Here is a 22,834-nt window from a genome sequence, read left to right on the forward strand (position 1 = left end):
AAAAGAAATCAAATTGCCGAATGAAAATCCTGGATTAAGAAGGAATATCCGGTTTTTCATGCTTTCTATTTGAATTGCCTTTAAAATACACCCATGGTACTCTTCGGGAAAGTCCATTCAACAACGATGAATAACATATACATATTACCTTTGATCGTATGCACCCGGTAATGAGCGTATTCAGTGAAATCGTTTTCCAACAAAACTCGGTCATTGAGGCCACTGCATCCAATAGCCAACGCAACGGTCAGTTGAACCGCTGCGAAGAATTCACAGACCAGAAAGAATCGATATTCTCGCTTTACGTGCCTCTAGCTGGTTGAGTTACGACGTCTGATCGCGAAGGTCGTTTCACCCTTAACCTCCTCTTTCCTCTCTTCGTTCCCTGTTCGACCATTTTAAAAGTCGTCTCTCCTCAGTCTGCCGCTCTTCTCTCCGCCTCTCGGACACCCTCCTGCCGCTATTCCTAGGACGCTAGCCATGAGATATTCGGGTCGCGCGTAAATTTCCGGAATCTTAGCTGATTTATTGCCATTTGAAATATAGATTGCAACAGGGAGAGAGGATGCTACTTGCGTCTAGGTCGTGGCACAGTTTGTAGTTAACTTCCAGCATCGACAGCAGTGCCCGATAAGAGATGCTTACGAGTCGATCGATTTTCGCATCTCCAACTGCGCGATTACAGCCTTTTCTCAGCAGACTCATTAGAGATACACGATGGTATAGTAATTAGAAACGTTAAAACAAACCAGTATATACTTTGATCTAGATTTAGTTGAACTGTAGACCTAAGCTCGGAATCCTTCTCCCCTGAGACTCAACACATTGATCTGGGATTCCTACTCTAACCTCTGACCTCAACCCCAGACTCAACACACACCCTAACAGCCTGACACCCGGCCCAAACCGCTACCTGGATCACGGGCATCGATCCGAGAGCCCCACTTGAATTCTCCCTCTCAGTCCCAGGTCATCCCCCCTCTGAAAATGAGACTCTGCATCTCCTTCATTTCTACTTCAGATATCTCTAGATATCTTGAGATATCTGAGATCCGGACACAAGTAGGGGTAAAGAACTTAAAGACCAAAAGGCCGGTGTATCAGATTTGGATAAACATCTCTGATGAATTTGATTATGGAATTTGGTAAGGAGTGTAACTTTGTGATCCACGATACAATAAAAAGTATCTGGGATCATAGTTTTAAGTGTCAAAGCAGGTATAATGTGGCTGTCAATGGTATAAGTAGAAGACTGAAGTCGAAGTATGTGGTTCGATTAGGAATTTGAGTTAATTAAGTCAGTCAGTCTTATCGATAGACAATGTGAAAAGTTGACGATCCGTGATCGAATAGGAGGAGTAGGATAAAGGTTTGTTTAGTGTCAATCTTTGACCTGAATTTTCCACTTCCTTGTTATTAAATTACAGATAGAATAATTCATGATATAAATTAAAAAAGTATAAATCCAAGATTCATTTTATGACATACAATATGTAACGTCACATACACATGTTCAATTCTATCTGCTGTACGGAAGAAAAAACTGGCTATACCTTTGTTTTTCTTAAACCATCAAAACAAATTGTATTAGTTTCAGAATAATAATAAAGCTTTTGCTATTTATGGACATTGAAAGAATTCGATCAATTTCTCGCACTAATCCCTGACAACCATGATAAAGTATAAGCTTCCTACAGATCGTTGATCATTTTGGCAGTCCGTTAGGATAAATGGTGCAACCGATTTCTATCGAAGATGTGCTGATGTTTTTGCAAGGGGTGGAATTTCGTGCCCGAAGCGTCGCTGTAGGTGTAAAGAGGAAGTCTACGCTTCGTAGACCGCGCTAAGGATTTGTTACGCAAACATCATCGTGACGTTACAATAACAAATCACTACGTGTTGACTTCCAGCACTAGCACGACATCAAATCCCGCACTGAAAGCCCCTTGTTTCTGTTTTCTCCTCGGTACGAATCAGATTTCCGGATTCCGGATAAAGCTTTTTGACGGTACGCGGATAACTTTTTCTATTTCTTTTTTTCCTCCTGTGTAAAGGTTTGCACTTTTTCCCCTTCTTTTTTCATTTTTGTTTTTCTAGTACAGTTTTCATTTTTCTTCCAGCTATAGAAGTTCTCCTTTTTTCTCTATTGTTTTTACTACTTTGGTACACGCTATCATACCACCAATTCCTCATTTCCAAAATTTGTTCCCGTACTTTCTCTCCTGGAGACTATTCTTCTCTCCTATTAGGCATATACAATGCTCTTTTTTAATCTATCTTTGTATTCTACTAAAAAGTTAACTAACGGTATATACATAGCGCAGACAATATTTCAACGTTTACGAAAAAGAATAATTAAGAGATTTTATTATTTCACAATATGCGCGCGATCGTGCTTGATGATATGTACAATGCAAATTCTTCGGATGAAAGATAGTATCGTTGTACGAAAAGAAATATTGTTCTTCTGCGGGGAAACTGAACGGACTTAATATTCAATTACTATCACGACTAATGCGAATAAAAAAACTTTAATAATGACGAATAATCGGTGAAAATTTTCTAGTATCATTCGGACGTTCGTCTTTCACTTTTCTCCGATTTGACAAATTTCAAGGCAAAGCGGAATGATCGGACGACAGGCAACGTGTCACGAACGACGACGTTTTATCCGACAAATTCGATTTTTGACGGTGACACTGATCGAGTCGGAGAGGTGGAAAGTTTGTCGTCAACCCGAAACGAGGACGTCGTCCTTACGTAAAAATCGCAAAATTCCGGGGACTGTGGCTGGAAACGCAGTCCACGCACGTATTCCATCAAGAGGCGAAGCCGGAAACAGGCCAGCACGGGGTTGAAGGTGTCTCCTCACAAATATACGCCGATGTACCACACCGAGTCAAGATAAATGTACTTTGACTCGAATAACCTCTTATTCCGCTTATCGAAGAGGACTACGTATTATTATACATCACTTGATCGCGAAATATTCGACGCGATTTACATCGATGCTTCATGATAATGTCCAAGATTTTCCTGCATGGTCGATGGCGCAAGAATCGATCGAAACTGCTTAAGAGGAAACCGCCATACGTATTGAAAAGCTGTGCCTATTCCCTGGCTAGGTAATCCTATTTCCATAATGCTAAGAAAAACGACAATACGCCAATAAATGCGTTCTTCCAACAATCCACGTGTAAATTTAGTACCACTTTCGTGAATTTTTTTATTGTTTTTATCAAATTTACGTAGTAGATAAAATAGGGCAGTTTGTATACTCTGATTTGTCGGAATGATTTTGATGGATATTATTAAAAATTTCTCTCTATGAGAATAAAAGCGTTCCTCCAAAGACTCAAGTTGAATTGCTAATATTTTTAACACACTGTGAAGTAAATAAGACAATGAAGCGTGAATATTGAGATTCGTTGAAAATATCATTTTGACCGCTATTATTAAAATCTTTTTATACTCTGTTAGATACATATATTCATTGAACAAGCCACGTTGAATTTTAATGTATTATTCCCGCTGAATTCTTCCCGCTCTGTAGCTTGCTGTATAATGTAAATATTAAAGGGTTTATAAATTTGTCACGAATAATACAGTTCAGCTTACGATTTCACTTATGCTTTCTTCGTTTGTATTATCAGGTTCATGAATTTATATGCAAAACAGTACGCTGGGCAAAATCAGATACGAATTCAGTGTGTTTAACGTCACACACCAATATCGTGATGATTGTTTCATGTTCAGACGACAATATTATCGCATTTGAAAGTAATAATTTATAAGAGCTGTCGTGTCAGCGTATACAAATTTGCACATGAATAATGCGAGTATTCGTCATCGTCGAAATCCGAATAAACGCAGAATCACGCCACGTGATTTGTTCGATTGGACCCGTAATGTAAGATACGTGTAAAGTATAAACGAATTACAACGACCAATGAAATATCTATGTTATGTTTGTTGTTATGATTACGTGTTATGTTCGTTGTCATTGGTGGTAAAATCATCATGCTTAACCAAGTTCAACAAATTCTAAAGGACCATGCTTTCTTGCAAGTGATAAAGAAATTAACATGATAAACCTTGAAGCGAGACCAATACGACGATGATCGTGATACAGAGTAACCAGCTTTCAATATCGACAGGAACAAATAAAGCATTGGCTCGACCTACTCTCGACCTGAAGAGAGAACTGGCAGCTCCCAATCGACCTTTGACTTTGATCGATCACCAGCAATACCGAGGTTATATGTATTTGTGCTATTAAGTCCTTATAATTCTCTCTCCGACTATCAACAACACTGTTTCTCGTTTAACTTGACAACTGACAAAAGTAATACATGTAATGAAATATCCATTACGAATGTTACGTGTACATATAATCGTTCCAGGTAGTTTATGAAAATGTTATCAAATAAAACAATGGACAAAAAGGTATATAGGTACATATCATGGCACATCGTTTGACAAAACGTCCGATTTAATAAACACATGCCATTCGTTTAATTTTTATATATATGAATGGCTTTAGTTAGACCGAAATCGAAAAAAATAGACGTAGATGTCTCATTTTTATACTTCCCCGTACGTTTAATTAAACCCCGTGGTAACGTTGACACGTAATTAATTCCCGAATATAAATCACCATCGTGTCCTGTCCGCGGATAAGATACCCTTGCACCAACTCTCTCGAAACTTCCTAAGTATTATCGACTGAAAGAAATGTAAAGTAATACGTACAAGATAACGTCGCGCTGAACTGATTGCATATCGTTATTCTATGTCACGCCACATCGCGTTAAGCCCAACATTTTGCACGAGTTTCCGTGTTCCGTTCTATCGATAGCGCATACGGTATATCTTCGCTTATTAGTTCCACGAGATCGATATTAATTAACAGTCCCAAAACGTAATCGGTGAACCACCGACGCTAATTGTCATCGAGCTCAGAGCATCATTGAGGATCAACTGATCCAATTTCACAGCATCGCTAGACGCACAATTGTTTCGATTGAGAAAGAGAAATTCAATTTCGCGCGCATCGATAAATCACCAACAAAAATCCATTGATTGTCATCGAAACACAATCATGATTCTCGAAATGTCACGTGGCGAGCTACAGTTATCGTTTTCAATGATCGAAAAAGATGACTCTTGATATATTCCGACCGTTAGGTCGACAATGTCGTATTCTTCTCCGCGACAGAAGAAAAACTGCCGCTACAACGGTTGCCCATTTTCGTTATTCATCTGGCAACAGAACATTTCTCTTGTACCGCAGCGTGCGAGTACAGGACACCGACGATCAGGAAGTCAATAGAGAACAATGCAGCCTCGTTTTTCTCAGGATTTCGTAGCTTGATACACTCTTTCTTGTCTTTACCCGCAGCGTACGACAGAAACGTCTCGCTCGCGACTACGATTACCTGTGGTAGACGGATACAATTGTACGTGACACTCGCGCGAGCCAACTGTATTAATCATTAGATCGTTTCCTTTTTTCGTTTCTCCGCTCTCTGGTTGCGTGCCTGTCCGCTCTTTTGAACGAAGATGCGGCGTTGTTGACAAATGTTTGCTCAGCTTATAAACCTCCGTGTCCCAGAAAACTTTCGTATAGGGCTTTGAAACTTTTTCCCAGTTCTCAGAAACTTGAATCTGCTCTTCGTGGATATATTGTCGCTGTTTTCACGCACCGAAGTAGTTCTAATTAAAAAAAGATAGCCGTAACGATCGCGAATACTCTGAATTTTCTTATATTTTTCTATACGCCAGTACGACTTTCCTAATCTCTAACCCTTTTCTTGCAAGGCAAAAAGTTCACAAATGTTAGAAATTACAACGCTCATTACGTGACGAAACACAAGAACAAGGGTATGACGATAGGTTCGCCGGTACTGTTCACGCGTTCATCTGCTTAGGATTGAGATGTTTGCCTTGCATCTGACGTCGCGTCTTACTTGCCGAAGATAGGAAGGCGCTAGAGCACTCGAGCGGAGGTTTGCCAGGTCTGCACTGCATGTGACGTCTAACGTAACGCCGATAACTCACCTACTGCACGCCGACCTTCGAAGAGGGAACTTGCTCCTTCCAACAGCAACCTCGTCATCCGCTCTCTCTCTCTCTTTCTCTTCTATCTTCCGTCCCATTTCTGCTTGCTCTGCCGCTACCCCTCATCCACCACCGTCACCTCGAGACTCCTTCAGAATAACCCTAGGCACCGTCAAGTTTGCGAAGGGATGAACGAGAAATTACAGGGAGGTTTGGTTAAATTCCTTCTTCCACCTCCTCTTCCTCAGCCTTTTGCTTTCAACCGCTCTCTTTCCTTTTCTCTTTCTGTTGCTCCAAGTCTGTCTGTCCGTACCGTCTGCCCTCTTCGTTTTCCTTCTCCTCTCTATCCGCCTAGTCGTTTCTCTTTCGTTTCAGCTGTCTCCCTAAGAACCTCGCGAACTCGAATCCCAATGGGATCGGTAATTACTGCCGGACGACTCCTCCGGCTGCTGCGATCATTAATTTACCTTCAATTTCGAAGCTTATACTTCACCGCTGAATCTATAGATTCGCGGACGCATTATCTCTCGATAGCCGGTCGAGAGGGAAAAAATACGAGAACGACCGAACCGAGACGGGTCAACAAGGCTTCTTATCGAATCCGGAGACGGGGCCCTGTACGTACTCCTGCCGTCGATCGTTTCCAACTTTCAAAGGAAATGAAATATACGCTATAACGCCCAACGATCGTAATATACGCGGAAGTCCCGATGTGATCGAATAAGGGAATGGCATAACGAGATCAGTGGCTTTAATTTAAAGTCAATAGATCGACCTCATTTCCTAAAAATCTCGAGCACCGTTACTCTAGGAAGAACTAATAACCAACTTCTCTTCCGCCTTCTTTTTTTTTTCTGCCTCCTTCCCAACATCGCATCGTGGCGAATAAATTACGGTTAAAGTATTTACGAGATTCTACATTCTAACCGAAAGTTTTTCATCAAAGTTGAAGCGGAACTTTTATAGGAGAACATCCTTCCACCATTTTTCAAAGTACACACACCTACAACGTGGTATGGAGTGGATGTAAAAATTCTCACATGCCGAAGCTCGTTCATTATGTTACGGCGGAAGGGGGTTGTGTGGAGAATGATATGTTATGGAATTTCGTATTACGTGAAGTAGTATACCGATAGTGAACGAAATCAGCAGATTACTTCGGTTGTTTATTAGTTAAAACCACGTATGCAGAAAGCATAATCAACTTGATTATCAATGCTAATATCAGATGAAGAAAGATGAGGTGAAATTAATCCTTCACTTTTATTACAATCTGTTTATACCTTTTCCAATAAAAGCCAAGATTATTTTTTGTATAGCCTGCTGAGAGATAACTTCTAATATTCATTCTAAATAAAATTAACTGAAATTATGCACGATGGTTGAGAAGACGTGGAATCAACCATTTTCCCTTCTCGCAATTAATAAAACATTTTAATTAACAGTTTCAAAAAATTCAACCTACAAGTCCGAGACTTATGGTTATATATTTACGTATCGTTTAACGAGGTCAAAGAAGTCTCCTTCATTTTCTTTATCGCGCTCTTCTTCTAGGCCGTATTCGTCTATTTCTCAGGTAATGACCAGTTCTTCTGTGTATTTTCATGGACGAGTAAAGTTTCTTCCTTCTTGCTGAATTCCCGACGAAAAATACGAAAAGAAAATATCTTGTTGTGCTTGGTGGACTTACTGTTTCGTTAGAATCGCTGTTTGCAGGACTGGTAACGAAATAACTCTTCGAGAGAATGAAAACATCGTGAAACTTGAACGAGTAATGTACCACAGAGTATACGTTTAAACTCCACTTGTAAAAGGTTGTGTAAGATCAATGTCCAACATTTTTTTAGTGTAGATGAATCGCGACATTCATAAATCTTTTTTTACATAAAGAAAGAAAGAGTCTTTCTCGTCAAAATATTTGAAAGAGCACGTTTTCGAGATTTCGAGCATTTTTCAAATGTTCGTTTTCCAACTAAAAGACAAAAAAATGCAAAAGTTAGAAACTCGATCTTTTTCATTCCCCAAAGCAGAATACTCCATTAACCATGAACAATTCTGATTCGATGCAGTAAAAAGCTTCTGTGCAGTTTCACAAAGGAATCGGACGAGTTCTGTGGCGTGTTGCCGCTACAGCAATTCGTGTAAAGAATCGGTACGTTTCTCGTATCGATACGGGAACTTTCTCCCATCGTCAGCGTGAAAAATACACTCGCTTTGTGCGCTTTGTGCGCCTCTGATCACTGACATGGTTACTTCAACCGGAATAGTATGTAAGGAACATGATTCCGTTGTTAGTCCAGCAACTTTTGGAAAACTGCAAAACATCGTTGGTATCACTCCTTTTTTTTATGTTTATTGCATTAATTTTTTACGTATATACATAAACAGTGAGGATTTCTGTGAAGTCTTAATCTGATGGATTACGTTACATAGTGTTTTACGCATGAAATACGACGCTTTTTAGCTTGTATAATAAGTTAAGTGGAGAGTAAGATATTAAGTAGTACAAGTGTTTCACTGCACAGACACAGCAGAAACGCGAGATATTATAAGTGAGAATTAAAGATCATATTATTGTGAATCATTTTAGTGATCACTGAACAAGGTAAAAGATAATAACAAAGAAAACAGTCGGTAAGAAAATTATTAATATTTGTAAGTTTTTTTTCTTATAATTGAGTTAAAGGAAAGAAGAATGGATAACGAAAAATTATTATTCATGTTCTATGTAATTTTAATTTCGAATTCTTCTTGCGGATAAAGGAACTACTGTCGCGATAAAAATTACAACTAAAAATTAAAGATTCTCGATTTAACATTTCGGAGGTATTAAATAAGGAAAATTTTCTATGAAATTTTTCCACTCAATGACCCTCAAAAATGAAATACATTTAGGTTAAATATACTAGATGAAACAGAGAGACAATTGTATTAAACGGTCGAGATTAAATTTTCTGAATACATAAAAAAAATGCAAGAAATGTCAGAGAATTTTGCTTCGATTACATGATGGGATAAAGTGCTATGCAAAATGAATAAAACGAAAATAGACATCTCGTCGACTAAATTTTCATCGTGCACGCATAATCGTACTATTTAAGGGAGGAAAAAATCTCTGCTAATTACCGATCCGTTAACGCAAATTTACCATGAACTAATTGACGCTACAGAGGATTATACATCGCAGGAATCGTCCGTGTATTTTCTGCAGTTTTTACAAGTGATTGCAGCAGATGCTCTCGTCGCAACACGCCATAATTATTCACCTACAAACATGCGAGCCCGTTCTCACCGAATTGTACTTCATCTACCCCTCGTCGTTCGACAAATCGAGTTAATCTCATTGCTACTGAAGCTACTGCGCGCCAGAAAGACAACAGCTAGAATGTTATACGTTGTAAAACACACGTATTCGTTGCTGGGATTAAATAAGCCACATATATAAGAAACAAAACCTGTGGGCTTAAAATATCTAAAATATATTAAATTGTAGAATAAGTTGTGAATTGTTGAATCGTTCCTAAGTTAATCGTGTTCTTTCTTGGATAAGTAATTTCTCAATTTTGAGATTAGAAAATATAACGTAGAATAAAATATAAAATTTCCTAGTTTTTTTTTAAGAAAACTGTAAATATGTATTTTGTCGTTTTACTTCCATGCACGTGTCATATTTCAGCAAGTTCGTGATTTAACTGGAAAAAGTAGAAATTGTATGAAATCCATTATCGATTTCTTGTTGCACAAAAATGTAGGGAAAAGAACATTTTATTGAGAAAGGTACAGTTGCAAAAGAAAAAGAAAACAGGTTCGTGGAACTTACTGGGTTATAGAAATACATGCACTGAGCTATGAGGATAGAAATCTAAAGAAATAGTTTCAAACGAATATTGATATAAACGGATTATTATTAACGTTTAATATTTGAGAAATATTAAATTCTTTTACTCACTTTGGTTCAAAACGATTTCTACGGTAGTTCATGGAATTTCTTCCTGCATAAAGTAAGCATTTTATCGATTTTACAGAATATAAAGATATATTCGACACTCTGCAGCGTATGCAGTAGAGCAAAGACATTTTCTTCTATGAATTTGTGCTAATGTTTTAACTAACTTTAATTCACTGAATCTAATACGATATCTATATAAATAAAATATCACATTCATTTTGCATAAACAATTAATTTTCGATGTTTCATAAAATTTTACGAATCTTATCATTATAACGTCAGTTATCCCTTTATTTTTCATTTAAAATAAACGCGATGGTTTAAAATCGGGAACAAAGCGGAAGACGACGATGTAAATTCAAAACTCTGCTGCAAAATGGACGCCACGAGGCATGTTGTAGGTATACACGAGTTCAAGACAGGAATACGAACGGAGGACGACCAAGAGAGTAGAAAAATGGTGGCGCGAAAGGAGGCGAGAGCTTAATTCTCCTCGGTTCTTGCCCCGAAGCACCGACCTACTTCTTCCTTCACGGGAGGCATCAAAGATTTTTAAACGAGTGTATTTCCTCGCGCGACGACGAAGCTCAAATTGTTAACTCGTTGTAAAGTGGAGCACTTTCATTTCCGCTTTTTACTCGATTTATCTGTGACGTTGCGTTAATCTTCCCTATCTACCGGGCTGTATCTTCTCTCTTTAAAGGGGACAGAAATTGCAACGACATATTAACGTCGAATCGCGTAAATGTAAAAATATTTCCAGCTGAATCGAACTCCAATTACAAAATCTAATGGTAAAACGTCATGCAAATCGATTCTTGGTTGAACGATCAGGTACTGAAAATGCTTGAAAATATGTTCCGATTAAAACGAAGATTTACTGGCCTTTGCAGAGTTATAACATTCTGTGCTTGTAATGCATTTGATGATAACGAGAAACCCAATGAAACAGTGGTATAGATGCATTTCTTTTTTCAAGGACAATATAACATCTGGATTTATTTGCAACATTGTATTAATTTGCAAGCTTTATGATTACGTATTTCTACGTACAAATTTTATGAGTAAGATATTTTAGTATTTACAAGCATGCAATTTTTCCTATCATGGATGAACTTTAGCTACATTTTCCTCAAATTAAAGATATTGTCTCTCAAGCATTGTACATGTTTTATTTGTCACAAATATCTTAACAACTGGTTACCGTGAAAGCTATTTATAATGACTATAAACGTTTGTATCCTTCGAAAAAGACAAATAAAAACTATAACAAATTGTCTGAAGACTATAACAAATTGTCTTAATTTAGAGGATTAACGTCGAGTTTGAAATAAAAGTAATGTCGCACAAAAAGACAAAAAGAGATATAAACAGTTGGTTCGTGTTAATCGGTATTAAGAACGACGAGTGATACTAGAAAGCCCAATCCTGTGTAAAAGTGAAGATCGGGGCCATTTTATCTGACCACGCCTTTCTACTTCCTGGATTGTTTCCTCGTTAGGTTACGGCGCGCTAATCGTTATATCTTTCTTTCCCATTCTCCCTATTTTGTACTTACGACTAGATCGATCCAGTGAGTCAGCGAACTAGTGGCTGTTAGTCGTGCAGATAAAATATCTACGAATATCAAGGATTAACTCGACGTATACACGCCAGTTGAATATTCAAATTCATAATCAATTTTTCAGTTCAAATCAAATTTTGCCAGAGTTTACTCGCCCTGACTAAAGTAACTAATATTTGAAATATCCTGTCAGCCAGGTTCCAATTACCAAGAAGTTATGTGTACGCAAATAAACGTGAAATACGCAGTCTATATTCGCAACCTAAATTTATATTAATTATTTACATGTGAATAATAACGAAGGGGTGGAAACTCATTTCCCTTCATCTTAAATCGCTCACGGGAATTACACCCGCCATTCGCTAATTCTACGCGCCACTTCAACTTCCCCTTTGCCATCACATAAATTTCCAAGGCTCCTAAAGTTATAAAACACAAACCTCTCGCAAACGCGAACCGTGTGTAACTCTTATTAAGGTTCAAAATAATTTCTCTGGTCTGCTTATAGAAAAGTCTCAGAATTTTCAATAACGTTTCAATGTTTCAGAGAAATATACAGCTTTTCATTCGTAATAGGACGGTCAGAAGCCCTCTCTGATCGATTAGTCAGTTGTGATATCAGAGTTACGTTTAGGAAACGAGAAACCATGTTATTTTCCGTTAGAAAATTCTCTACGGGGAGTTGAAGCTATATTGGCTGAATGTCGAGACATCGTTGAACTGCTTTAATCACATGCGCTGGCAGACAAAGGATTTCCCTCTAAGCCCTTTGATCATGAACATTGAGCCCTTAAATCATCGTAGAAATACATAGAAAGGAAGGGGCGTGTAAGTCTTCCTACGTCTCTATTGTCTCTATAATCATCGAATTAATATGAACAAGGAAGTTCGTGCTGTTAATTTGATCAATCAACTCGTGCAATGTCGAACACAGTATGCTGTGAGTATAAGATTATTTAAACACGAAGAATAATTGAAAAAATCCTCAAACAAATATAATTATGAAAAGATATTATGCTTGCTATGATTAATAACTGATCTTTCGTCGATTTCTTATTTAATTATATAATATTTGATTTCTTATTTAGAAGAAATTATTTCTGTAAAAATAATAGACACTTTTATGCTTCTCTTTATCTTTGCTACAATCTTTATCAACAGATAATACTACCGAAAGTATTGTCTAATAATTTATACACTGTACTATTTATACACTATATTACGAATACAATATCTTCTGCAATAAAAGTCGTAGAAAAACTATCGTATAAGGAATAAGACCGTAAAATTTAAGTCTAGAAATACGAATATACGTACACCGGAAAAAGTAAGAAAAATGTGTAGCGGAGTGGAAGCTAAATCGGCGACATCCATTTTCTTCGGTGATAAAACGAAATTCTCGTCGGAGGGTGCGGATTTATGATTCAAATGACAGGCCATAGTTGTCTTTGATCAAATTTGGCCATTAAATCTTCTATACCAAAATCTATCGAAACCTAAACGAAAGAAGAAGATTGACGGGAATTAAACCGTCTCGAGATTATACGTAGGAAAGTCTTCTATAAAAAATAGAAAGATAAGACAAATGGTGTAGTTTTAAAGGGTGTAGCTTTCGATCGGCGCGATTCTGATCGTCTGGAATCACCGTTTTAATCCGGAGTTATAGCGATCCGGGAAAGCTATTAGTCTCCATATCCGTGAAGATCTTAAGGAAACTCGGAAGAAGCTAAAAGTAATGATCGCTGTATTAAGCGCTACATCCTCCCTTCGGCTATCAAGGAGATTCGAAAGACATAACAATAGCACGGAGTGAAAGATCAATCCGTGGAGCCTTTGCAAGATCGAAGATAAAGGTCTTGGGCCATCGAGATAGCAGAGGTCCCCTGTGCGCCACGTAAATGTAATGCTCTTTTTGTTTTGGTGTGCCAGACATGGATTGGATACTAACAATCGATTATTAAATTCGATAAAGAAAGGTACTAGCTAAAGGCACTGTCAAACGATCGTTAGCTATCAATCATTGCCAAACTTTAGCGAACGAACGAATAAACAGTTTTCGTTATGAAGAAAAAATAGCAAAGAAATTACAATATTCATGTTTGAATAATGGAATAATTATACGAACTTATGCAACGATAAATCACGGCGAAGAACCCCATAACTTTTGACGTCGAGGAATCGTGAAACACTCTGAATGATGACATCGATATTTCAGAAACCAGGTCAAACTTGGAAACCAATGCATCTGACATTAATGCGTAGTACAGCGGCCCATTAAGAAGATTCAGTGCGATTTGGGAAGCAATGGAAGAAAACGGGTATCAAGGCGAAAAGAAAGGCGAAACTCTATCGCGATTGGAGGTGGCGAGGCCAAAATCGATAAGAATCGGACTGGCCGGCTCGTGGGGGCTGCACCGGCTCGCCGGGACTAGGAGAAACGGGAAAGGAAACAGGACGAGAAGGGAACTGGAGGATATTCCCTTGAGTTAGCCACAGCGAAATACGATAACATCTTAACTGCCTTAGCTCCACGCATCGGCCCGTTCAGCCCCACCGGTGGGCCATTCCAGCTTCAGAAGAAATTGTTGCTCCACAATGAAATTGTCCCTCAATCACATTCCATTTATTTACACATAGGAAGTTTTTTATTGGTGGGAAATAAAGGACGTGCCTTTTTGCTTTAATGGATTTGGAAGACGAATAGAAAATTAAAGTCATTAAGTTCATTGTCGATTACATGTATCATGAATGCTTGGTCTTTTGCAATTAACATGTGTATATATACTGACAGTATTTCTTTTAAGTTAGGCTCAGATATTTGCAACAAAATAATTTGCAATAATCTACATAAAGATATTAAGGAACAATTTCAAATACAATATTATTACAGCTATAATATTAAAAGCAGATATCTCGATGAATATATCGCCAAGTTCATCCAGATTTATGTTTCAATCTCAAGTTCGTGAAAAATGGACAGATTTCAGAGCAAAAGAATGAAATTAGCGGAACGCCTTCGAGTAATTTAGTAGCCTTCGTATCGTACAGTTTCAATTACCGTAACTGTCGGTTCACCGAAAATACAACACGTATTGGCTGAAGTTAAAGAACAATTTCTGATCGGGCTCGTTCTTTCTCATTGGCGTTTCCGTCGGTATCCTCGCGATATAAGGAAACAGAAAGATCGGCTAGGTCGAATAAACGAGTATAGAGACCATCACGTAGCGCTCTGTCACGAAACCTCGTCATCCGGAGGCAAGCTGTAACAAGAAGGAAAGAAACGACCAAAAAGAAAGAATTTAGCACGCAAGCTCTCTGTTACTATCGGATGTACACCCCTCCCTTTCTCTGACGAATTGTCAAACATGGAGGGTAAGGCTGGCACGTTTCTCGTTGTGAAAGGCGGTCCACGTGCATCGTGATTTCCGGTAACAGTACCGACGAAATAAAAGAAACTCGTTCGGAGATCCGTCGAACGAGAAAAGCAGATCTCTGCCTTGTGGATTACAAGGTACAGGGGTAGGTTTCTTTTCGTGGGGAGGAAAAAAGAAGCTAGAAGAAGTCGAAAAACTCAAGAGAAATGTAAAGGAGAGAGAAGTCAAAATAAAGTATCACACGTACACTACCGTAAATAACAGTAATTAAATTGTTCAAAAGTTTTATAATAACGAAAGAATGTACAGATTCAAAATGAGGGAGGTACTTTAATCTTAAAATAGTAAAGAAAATAGGTACAAAGAAGAACAAGTTAAAATAGTACACATAATGTCCATTATCATCATTCCCCTCGTGTTTAGGTATCCTTTCTTTACATTTTTTAGCTGGAAGAGTTTTGAAAAGAGGTAAGAGAGCTTCTAGCAACTGTACGCGAAGAACTCTTTCTGGATGTCTTTGATCAAATCTATCGGAGAAAATTGTAAGGAGAAGTACGGATGTTCAGAGAAGCGTTAAAAGAGGGTAAAAACTAAATTAGTAGAGTCAAGAGATACTTAAAATATTGGAAAAATATTTCATTAAATAATTGTATTGACCGATGAAATTTATATTTCAATCGAAATGAAACTTTTTCTTTCTGCTACAATTTCTGTCATTGTACGCGTTCTTTTTCATTTGTCCAGAGCTTCTTGAATTCGATGCAAGAAATTGAAGAATATAGCCATTCTTTCGGCGAAATAAGATTTATTGTATAATAGACTGAGATTTACGAATCTCAAGAAATAGAGTTAATGTCGGTGATCCATATTCTCGGAATAACTCTTCTTCGTCTCAAGAAAATAAGAAATCAGCCAAGCAAATGGAAAAGAAATGGTGTTAAATCACTCGTATCTATCTAACGCCGAGAAAAGAGATTTTGTTAGAAGAAGAAGAAGTCCATAAAAAAAAATACTTCGCATTATCTATCTGAAATTGGTGTTAACTAAGATGAATCTCTATTTTCTATTTCCCCTTTCTCCACAGGAATAATTACCTCTTACGAAATTACTTTATTACTTACAATATTATTTTCTATTTTTTTCAGCGATAAGTCTTAATGAAAGAAGAACGGTAAACAGTGCCTTATGAATTATTTAAAAATAATACCACGCCACGTTTAAACGTGAAACGAAGTTCCAACAAAGAAAAATGTCTCGCAGATCTTTACATACTTACTTTCCCTGTTGAATACAATCGATCATTTATTAAACGAAGGTTCCGAGAGTAAAGCTCACGGTGAAGGAGAATTAAGTTCTCAAAGGAAATGCCACAAGGAAGTGCAAAGCTACTCGGGTGAAATCGTCGGTTGGGAAAGTACGAACGCAGTCACGTAACGCATTGCAGCGGAAACCCCGCGCTTCCGGCCGGATACGAAATGGAAGAGAAGAAAGGAAAAAATGGCGAGAGAAGAAGGTATACATCGTGAACGCATTCTGTACGCAATGCTCCTGGCGGCGCTATAGTCGCTTCTTCTGAAAGTTTCATGAGCTTCGCACCGATCGGGGGAAGCTTTTTATTCGCACGGAACGCTTTGCATTTTTACGACAGGAGTAAGGTTACGTGTAGGGTCCTTTACCGAGACCTTTGAGGTCTCCACGCGTGTTACGAAAAGCTCAATGCGAACATCCTTCGTGTCAATATTCTTGGATGGTACATTCGCTGGACACATTCTGAAAATGAAGTCTGAAATTTCATGAAATGGAACAAATTATATGGAATTTCGTATCTATAAAATATGAAACGAAGAACTGGTTTGCAGCACAGTGAACTCGCAATTATAAGATATGATTATTTATGACGTGAATTTTTTTATTTCTTTTGTTTATATCCTCGTTACACGGAGATAGTAAATTACATGGAAATTTTTTAATCTCCTGCAGGTACATTAAATCTGTCGGTATCCCTGAAGATAACCTGTTGAAATGTTTGCCATGATGATTCGCCAATATCACTTTCAAAATTAAACAATGTTACTCAATTAACCAATTTTACATTATATTAACCCGTGTTCCATTTTAGCATTATGTGTATGCTCTAAAATGCAACCTCGATCGAGTGCTTGAATAAAACAAACTTAAATTTACTTTTACACGGCTATCAATAATTCTACTTCAAATATTGGGAAATTCGACATTTCGTAGAATTTGTTATCTTTAACGTAGACATATTACGTATTATCGAATACGTACAATTAATAACGTGGTGAAGGTAGCGACTGTAGCATTTTTCAAGCCTTTCAACAGGAGCAGCTTAAATTTCAATTTTCTAAAGGACTGGCAGCAAGTTCGTAGATAACAGACTTTTCCTCCAGTTTTTCTATAACCAATATCTATGTTATAAACGCAGGAGTAGTTGAATATTTAATAAAACCTCGAAATCCTCTTCGCAGCTCTTCTTTAATCTTTAATCTATTCACCGACGGTAGTGGAAGTCTCGTGGCTTTTCCGTATTCCTGGAATTCTTCCAATCTCACCGGAATATTTCGCTACTTCTCGCCGGTTTCTAACTAACTTTATTTCTCGCCCTTAGCTGCTTGTCGACCTTGAGTATCCAGATCCTATTCTTATTCGGGAGAATTCGTATTCCACGAGACCCCGTTGCCTTTTTTCCCCCGCTCGAACCCATTCGCGCCCACCCATTTTATCCCTCCGTCCGCATTGAACGGAGAAGGAACGGCGAAACTTGCGATAAGTCGATCCGTCAGGTGCGACCCGAAAAGAAAGCTTTCAATGGAAACGTCTCGGGCTAAGAACGCAGATTCCCGGACCTCTCGGGGATCGAGGAACTTTTCGCAACGCGGAAACTGAAGCATTCCTCTCCGCCTAAGTTCGCGGAACTCGTTTCCCTTCCAGCAGACACTCGCAAACACGAAAAAGCCGTACGAGCTCGGAGTCCTGCTTCTTCGTTGTATCTCTGTATCGAAGAAAACGGTAAACCTTCGAAAGTAGGCGATCCTTGACTGGAGTTTCGCGTTTTGGTAACTGTAGATAGAAAACTCTTAACCTAGACGTGAAAAAGCTGGAAAATTTTGTTGACAAAAATGGTTGGCGGAAAAAGAAGAAGAAAGTATTAACATCTTCTGCTTGTCGGGTTTGTTCTATTCCACGATGGCCTGTATCTGGGTGTATAGGTGTGCGAGAAATGTTCATGAAAGCAGAGAGGTTAGTAACGGAATTATAGTCGCGCAGCATCTTCCTCTGTGTAACGGTGAAGACAAATTTTCGCACTTCAAAGGAACATTTTCGTCAAAAGGAAAGTAAGCGATCAAATAAGTCCGTGAATTTCGTACAGTGAGAAAACAGCTGTATCGAAAGTTGAAAAGGTACAAAAAGAGACAGAAGTGAAAAAGAATAGTGAAAACATAGTGAGGAAGGAAGAAGATACATCAATTCGCACGAAAGGTGCATCGATATATCTTGTATCCTAAGGTGTTTTCCTTGCGTATAAACGGCTTCTCTTGTATGAATCGCGTATACTTCCTTGCTGCCTCGTAAAACTCTGAAAAATTTATCGCTTACTACTAGCGTAAGATGTCTACGATATGACGCGTTTTGCTTCCGCCAAAACTCTCCAAACGGCGGAACGATCGATGCATATTTAAAAACTCGATCATCCCTTCGATTTGAATTCTGACAGAACGGTCGGTTGACTATCAGGATGAATTTTTGAATAGGATAAGGCAACACATCTCTGGACTAAAGGTTCTAGAATGAAGAATGTAATATGCATGTATATAACCTATCCATCAATCGATGTTTAAATATTTCGCGAAAACGTATATTCTATACAATATATTTTGAATAATAATACCTCTCATCCGCTAAACTATAACTACCTACTTAAATTTCGTGCAAATGTAGTTTAATGTAACACAACTTGGATCGAATATTCATGTTACCCGTTAATAACTCAAATAAGAGCCAACGGTTTACATTTTGTATTAAAATAAATTTATTTCAAAATCAAAAGACGTAAGAGATTTAACGAGCCTTCAAACACGTCACTGTTCCGCTTCATTTTACATTTGCATATTTCCAAATTTCCAGGAACCTAAACTGGATGAAATAATCTTATTATGTTATACCAGAAATACATTAGATCTATTAAATGAACGCTCTTGCACAAGTCATTCTTCTGAAATTAATTCCACCAAACTATTCTGAAAATAATTCGATTTCTATAAATCGTCAAATTTAGAACATCGCCGATACTCCCATTGGCAAATATAATCTTAAAATCGATCACCGATAGTTTTCCAGCAAAAGTTGTTATTCATGAACTCCCATCTCGTATGAATATTTGCTTCTAATTACCGGTATGCGGTGCACGGAGTATCTATTGAAATGGCTATCTCGCGCAACGTTTCACTCGAAATACAGCCAACGGGTCCTCGCAATGAATCCGGACCTCCATTCGAATACCATGCACGCACGAGGGATGATACCATAACTACGTGGAAAACAATAAAGATGCCATACTCCACGAAGGGTGTATATAGGAGGAGGTGGAGGCAAAAGTAGGTTCGGGAAGCCTGCTAGCATTCGTAATTCCGATGACGCGATAATGCTGACCACCCTGCCAGCCGAAACAATTTATAAGTCCCTATCTAGACAGGTCACTTTAAATTATGAAGCTCTTTATTACACCGGCACGCGGGAAGACGCTAAACGCGCTGAGTCGTTGTTGCAAAATCGACCCTCACCCTCTCCCTCCCCCTCACGCCCCTACTGGCAAACGTTGCTTGCGTATGCGAATTTCGAGTGTCACACGAGCACGACCCTGGAAATTAATCGTGTAGCTATCGTTAATACCGTACGCCGCCGCCACCGCTGCTGGACAAAACCAAATTGTAGAATCTAAGTGGAAACTGTCTGGTGATTTATGCACGACACACCTAAGCTTTTCTCCGGTAGAAACTCTGTCGGAGTATCAGTTTTCACAATGTATAGTCGTGTAGTAGCGATGCAACTGATCGGAGTATTTATACTGATGTATTAGAAGCAACTTGCTTAATACGAAAAGTTTCGTTTCGAAATACGTAGTATAATAAATCGTGAAGTTCCTTCGTGGTATATATGTATATGTGCTTTATAACATATTATTTTGAAATCATAATTGAAGTAAAAAAAGTGATGTATAACAAAGAGCGAGGAATTTGTATTATATTATTACGTAATAATTGTTGGTCATACAGTTACACAATATTATTCAGATTATCAATTTAATTAATAAACTGATGTTATTGGTATTGCTCTTCGTTCGAAATATCTACAACGTGAGCAAGCATCTACAACATGAGCAGTAATTTTGCAGCATGCAGAATATAGTAGCGATAATTTTAATCTGCTCTTGTTATTTGTGTAAATACAACATTGAACGCGGTTAAATATACCAACTCATGGTATTACGTAATTATAGTTATCGTATTATCTACAGATTTAGAGATTTTCTGCATGCAAAGCCGTAAATTCTATTCACTGTATCAATACCTTTTTATTCGACCAATAAAGATAAAATAACCAACCAAAATACCCCTATTCTGGCCTTTAATAAATAAGATTGCCCTTAGACAGAAAGTTTCTCTTGGTATACATTGAACGTATATAAATATTGTTATCCGTGAACTTGACTATGATTCACAGCACCTAAACAAGCTAAGAACGCTAACGAGACCTCTGCAAGCCATCGATCCCTCAGGATTTCAGGGACGACCTTACCCGTTTAATGAATCAATTAACCTCACCTAGTGAACGGCCAATCACTGTCAATGAAAAGTCATTACCGCTAAAATCTAATAATTACCGTGGATATTTGGCGAAATTGAGGTAACGCGAAGGAACCTGGGCGTGATTCACGAAACACCCTTCAGACGGACCGATAGAAACACCATGGCGGGCCGATGTGCACAGAATGTCGTGGTAACATTAGCGAGGCATGAAAATTAAATTCCGCGTAACGATGTCGACAAAAACGACGTTCTCGCCCGAAGCAACGGTAGCGTTCATCGATTCGTCCATTATCCGAATTTCAATTAGCCGGCCCCCCTATGCTGAGCTACGATAATAACGCTACCTACATGACCCGAAGGTATGAAAAAAAATAAAATGGCTCCGCATGTCGCTGAAAAACAAATGCTTTTGTGCGCGGTAGACACGTTAATATCCTCACGAAAAAAGGTATACACATACATATATACATTTTATGAAATTGCGTGCGTTTAATTAATTGAAGAGATAATTATGAAGAAACGAATAAAGAGGAATAGTGGCGTTTACTCGCGATGCGCTTTCACGTGGTATTGAAAATCCATTAAGTGTAAATGCGATATGAAACGGACGAACATTTCGTTTGAAACGTTTGCTTCGACGTGATCAGAGAAATTTCCGAATAACAATTTTCTTCAGTTTTGTCGAATAGTAGAATATTTTCTACACGCGTGGTCAATATTTTTCGATAAAATATCGATTCTTTGATTTTCGTTAATTAAAAATATGCCATTAAGAATACCTGTGTATATGAATAAGAACGTTTTATACATACGTATGTATATTGAAAGTGCTTTATTACAAAGTCGTTTGTGCTTAAAAACCTGCCGATACACAAAAGAAAACACAAACAGAAAACGTAAACACAAAACGTGATACAAGTCAATGGAATTACATACAAACGGAAGTCTTCGATATATCCTGTTAAATATACTAAACTAGCATGATACAAGACAAACAATTTTATACCTTTCTTTAGTTAAATAAATAGACATTTTAACATAATACGACTTACCACTGACGCGTTGAACAGTGCTCCAACACAACGATCCTTGTAATCCTTTCACGTTGTACTAATCTCTGAAGTTTCCGTCGTAGTTTGGCATTACACGCAAAGTTTCATCAATTCACACACGTTTCTGGATATTATCGAATTCGAGTCAACGAGTTTCTTTAGCTAACATAACAAATATCCTAGTGGTCCGATATAATGACCTATTTTTCATAAATTAATAATACATCATTCACACCGAAAAACTACTATATACGAATTATTCCATAAATATCTATTTCGATTATTTGAAAACGATAACCTTTCAATCTACATAGAAATTGTCAATCTTCGCACTTTTATTGTATTATCAATTATTGACCATATTAAATGGAAACACATGTAAAAGCGATACCTCTACATTCGTAACGCATTAATCAAATATTTCGCCACATTTTTGATCACATTCGTACGAGAATAACACATTTCACGTATTTCTGCGTCTTTTCAATTCACTAGCGCTGAAACAATTGGCGTTCGATTGTGAGGTTATCCGCGGTATTCGCGCCAAAACGAGAGTTGTTTGATTCACCGAAAACTTCGCACGATACGAACGACGACACACTTTTCTCCCGGTAAACGATGCGTAGGAATCAATACGACAACGATAACATACGCAATTCAATACTGTTGATATTCGTTTCGAGGCAAATTTCACGAACAAGTCACAAGAGATGTAAAACATCCGCACGCTTCCCGACGACTGGAAGAGTGACCAAGCGTCTGCTGCTCTTGAGGCAAATAGTGCGCATGCGACATAAACAAACCGTAAAGGAAAGCTTCACATAACGGGTGGGAGACGAGGATCTCGATATCTCGATACGCCTAATGAGACAACGTAATTGTCAAATATGGCAATCGTGTGCACGGGATTAAGCCGTATCGTATTATGTAATTAAGTATTAAGTAATATCATAAACATAACAATGAAATCGCAATTTGAAATCGTGTTACAGAGTGTGACAGTGAAA

At 38.0% G+C, this 22,834-nt stretch overlaps 1 long non-coding RNA gene across 1 annotated transcript in view; it reads right to left on the minus strand.

Annotated features, from left to right (window-relative positions):
• Positions 1–22,540, minus strand: part of LOC117163248 (uncharacterized) — a 231,630-nt gene extending 209,090 nt beyond the window's left edge. The window contains exon 1 of the long non-coding RNA XR_013061845.1: positions 21,828–22,540. This is a non-coding gene — a long non-coding RNA (uncharacterized LOC117163248). The remainder of the gene's footprint in view (positions 1–21,827) is intronic.
• Between the last annotated feature and the right edge of the window lie 294 nt (positions 22,541–22,834).

This window comes from Bombus vancouverensis, chromosome 2, assembly GCF_051014615.1.
Source record: "Bombus vancouverensis nearcticus chromosome 2, iyBomVanc1_principal, whole genome shotgun sequence".
Classification (NCBI taxonomy): domain Eukaryota; kingdom Metazoa; phylum Arthropoda; class Insecta; order Hymenoptera; family Apidae; genus Bombus; species Bombus vancouverensis.